The following is a 4,360-nucleotide window of genomic DNA, read 5'->3' as shown; positions in this document are numbered from 1 at the left end:
TTGCAACATTGAATAAAAGAAAGGAGTTCAGTCTAGATGGATAAATGACTATACAGGGGCCCTTGTTTTATTATAAGTTTTTTCCCTAGGTATGGCATTGGCAAAATAACTTTTTTGTTCTTACCTCCATATTTTACCTCTCAATTCAATTGCCTGATACTTTTTTTGTTTTTTTACTTTGGAAAGGGTTATTGTCATGCTATAGTTACAAAATTTGAGGCCCAGAGAACAAACTCAAAATAGGAGTTTTTCTTATAGAGAAATTCACTTCCAAAATAACCATAAAATGGCTCGTCTCCACAAGGATGACAATTAACAAAAAAGTGTGATTTGGTCAAAGTATCTAAGAATACTCTGGTTATCTGTGTATCCAAGAAAGTGAGGGCTTTCTGTCTCCTGATCCCTGTGCCAATCAGCAGATGTTTATACGAGCAGGAGGCCCAAGCTCCATTTTTCAAGCTGTCTCCCTCAGGCAGAATCCTCTGCCCTCTCTCTGCTCTCTTCTTCGTCTGGGCCACAGAGATCAGTATCTTAGTGACAGAACCTGTCTAAGATGTTTTATGTTTTACATAAGGGCAAAGGAGAAAAGAATAAAAAATTTTTTAAAAGTCCCCATGTCCTCCTCAGAGAAGCAACATGATGTTTGTCTTCTTTTAAGCCTGTCCACGGTCGAGAGCTCCAGCCCTGCCTGGCTCTCTAGCCTCTTCTCTGCCAGGAGCCTGGGCCAAGCCACAAGCAAAGCCCAGACTTGATGAGTTGACTGATGGCCCAGAGAAGCACGGAGTCATTTGATGCCTCCCACGGAACCCTCACATGGACAGAGTAACTGGATCTGCCAGGCAAGGCCCTTGGAGAGTTCCCTCATCTCTCACCCTTTGGGTCACCCCACACAGGAGGCAAAGTTAGTCCCTGCTAACTCAAATGGGTTCAGCAACTAACTAGAAAAGAGTTAAACTTGTCTCTTTTCTAATTCATGACCAAACAAGCATAAAAACAAACAAACAAATGAGGCAAAAATAGGAAAAAAGAGAAAGTTTATTCCTGAAAGGAAGAAGGACTACAGGCTGGCTGTTCCCCCAAAAGCCCTCTCTCAGCTTTGCTCATTTTAACTACCTCCCATCCTTCTTTTCTACCTTCTGCGCCAGGAACTGGGCATTCGGTGAGAAGGTGCATTCACAGTGAAAGGAAATTAGGTGAGCAATGTTTTTCAGATTATAAGAACATTCAGGAGGCTGACCCAACTGTGAAATGTGAGTTTCACTTACCAATAAATATGACTTTCCATATGCCCATGCTCTGACCCCAATAAAGAAAAGATCCCAGAAAACATCTGTTCTAGAGGGCCCTGCTCTTAGAGGGATTCAGCATGCTGCCAGAGCAGATGCAATTCCTCCATACGATCCTCAGGAAAGGAAGAACAGAAGAGGACAGTCCTGAAGAAAATCATTTACTCAGACTTGGCTCCTAACAGTGAAAATAATGGGGGGAGAGAGTAGAGGAGCCATCTTAACATATCTTGTCTAATTTTTAGACAAGGTAAAGCTAATGGAAGCTAGTTGACAAGTAATTTGATTTTGGAAGCCACATTGTAGAATCTTGGTGGTGGTGGTGTTAGAGGAAGAAGTTGCAGGAGATGATTCAAGTTGTCTGAGGAATAATGATTCAGTTGGTGGAGACCTACATGCTCCTTACCTGCCAAAATGCCCAAGCAAAAACCAGAGCTCCCTCCCCTATAGACATTGCTTACTAAAAAAAAAAAAAAAAAAAAAAAAAAAAAAAAAAAAACCAAGGCATCTAGACTCCAGAAACATTTGAGAACTTTGGTGAGACTCCTGTTTCTGCTTTCACCAAAATTAGGCCCCGTCAGTCAACAAGCCCTACCAAGAGGTGGTGGAGTATTGGGACACTGATGGAATGTGATGAAGAGAATCCACTTAACCCAAGTGCACCGCACCTGCTTCATGACACCCATTGTACCACCTTAGCTCAGTGCCTGCCATGTTTATGGAAGTAATTGATTAATATATACTTTTAAAAATTACCTTATAAAATTATGCATATTTCAAACAGATATGAAACAATGTGCTCTATATGTGTAATAAGAATTATGATGCATTCTGCTGCCATGTATTTAAAAAATAAAAGCAATTTTAAAAATTAAGTAATTAAAATAATTAAATAAATAAATCATGCATATTTATATGGTACAGTATGGTCATTGTCATTTCCTTATCTTTTCTTTATGTTTAGAGCTTTCTAGCTCCTCTATTCTAGTTCCTCGTAAAACATATAATTATCGTGGACCATAGTCACTTTACCAAGCTGTAGGACACTAGAGCTTATTCCTCCTCTCTAACTGCATTTTGGTACCTGCCATTCATCTTTCCTCTATCTCTCTTCTCTTTCCTAGCCTCTAAAAAATATGTAAGGCTTCACAAATTTTGAGTCACCCTTGCACCAGGGCCACGTTGATCTTCTCTGTGTTGTTTCAATTTTAATACATGTGCTATTGAGGTGAGCACTAATTAATATATTAATATATTGAGAACTTACATACAGTAACATACTGTCTACCAGTTTTCAGGCTCGAGAATTGGCCTAAAAGAACACAGAAGACTAAATATGGTTAGAAGAGAAAATGTAACCTGACCAAGCCCTGGCAATGTAAAAGCAAACTCTGGCAGTCAGAAAATGAGAAGAAATAGGGGAGGAGAAGAGCAGCCACCCATGTCTTCACGCAACTTGGTTGAAAATCAGAAATACTTTCTAAAGTATTTTATTATGTTTTATGGTGTATTATAATTATACATAATAGTTGGATTCATTGTGACATAGTCATATATGCACATGATTTGGTCAAATTTTAATCCCCAGGATCTCCCCCTTTTTCTCCACTTGGCTCCCTTCCTCTACGCTACTGGTCTCCCTTCTATTTAAAAATATATGTTTTCAGTATTATGCACAAACATAGAAGGAATAAATAACAGGGCAAAAACAATTGTTCAAAATAAGAAAGGGGGGGCATAAGGCAAATTAAATCCTTAACTTTCTGTGGGTAAGGACCTTGACAAGATTTTAAATTAATAATTCAAGAGATAGTCCATAAATCAAGTAGAGTCAGGGAGGAAAGCATCAGAATTGGTAGCAGAAAGCATTTGCTTCAGGGAAATGCTAAGCCTGGGGAATTATGGGGTGGGTAACTATAGATTTTTATTTTAATTCCTTCCCCTGAGTTCTGTTCTCACTGCAACCCCAACCCCTTAGTGTTCTTGATAAATGGGGGGGGGGGAATGAAAAGGGAAAGAAAAGAAAGGAATGGAGAGAGACAGGAAGGAGGGAGAGAGAGAATTTTATTAGGAAGTTACTTCTTGCTATATTAGAATCATGTTTGTTCTTTCAATTCCCACTAGCATAAGATGCCAGGTGGTAAAACGTTGTCCAAATTGCTTCATTGGTTTTTCTGTCTCCTTCTGAGAAGGACCTGACTGTCTGGCAGAGTTAGCGTTGATTAGGTCCCAACTTCCTTAACAAGACTCCTATAGTGCAAGAATTAAAACCAAGAATCAATAAATGGGATGGATTCAAACTAAAAAGTTTCTTCTCAGCAAAAGAAACAATCTGTGAGGAGAATAGAGAGCCTACATCCTGGGAGCAAATCTTTACCCCTCATACATCAGACAGAGCACAAATCTCTAGGGTATATAAAGAACTCAAAAAGCTAAACACCAAAAAACAAACAAACAAAAAACAAATAACCCAATCAATAAGTGGGCCAAGGACCTGAAAAACCCTTCTCAGAAAAGGATATACAATCAATCAAGAAATATATGAAAAAATATTCATCATTGCTAGCAATTAGAGAGATGCAAATAAAAACCACTCTAAGATTTCATCTCACTCCAGTCAGAATGGCAGCTATTATGAAGACAAACAACAATAAGTGTTGGCAAGGATGTGGGGGAAAAAGGTCCACTCATACATTGCTGTTGGGACTGCAGATTGGTGCAACCACTCTGGGAAGCAGTAAGGAGATACCTCAGAAAACTTAGAATGGACCCACCATTTGACCTAGCTATCCCTTGCCTTGGTCTATATCCAAAGGACTTAAAAATAGCACACTACAGGGACACAGCCACATCAACATTTATAGTGGCACAATTCACAATAGCTAAATTGTGGAACCTACCTAGATGCCCTTCAGGAGATGAATGGACAGAGTTGAGTTGGAACAAGAGTTCCAATAGCCTGTAAGTCCATTCAGGTCTTGTGCTATGGCAGGGTTTGCTGCTTGTCCTGGTCATTGACCATCAGCCTTTGTTCTACCCTTTTTCTTACAGACCTCACCCAACGAGGACCCAGG

The 4,360-nt window shown here is 39.6% G+C and overlaps 1 non-coding gene across 1 annotated transcript; it reads right to left on the bottom strand.

Annotated features, from left to right (window-relative positions):
- Nucleotides 1-2,416: 2,416 nt before the first annotated feature.
- Nucleotides 2,417-2,522, bottom strand: LOC125612899. Its single transcript, XR_007343386.1, has one exon. It is a non-coding gene; the product is annotated as a U6 spliceosomal RNA (small nuclear RNA).
- Nucleotides 2,523-4,360: the final 1,838 nt, after the last annotated feature.

The sequence above is a fragment of the Marmota marmota genome, unplaced genomic scaffold (assembly GCF_001458135.2).
Source record: "Marmota marmota marmota unplaced genomic scaffold, marMar, whole genome shotgun sequence".
In the NCBI taxonomy this organism is placed as follows: Eukaryota; Metazoa; Chordata; class Mammalia; order Rodentia; family Sciuridae; genus Marmota; species Marmota marmota.
This window is presented reverse-complemented; position numbering and strand designations above follow the sequence as displayed.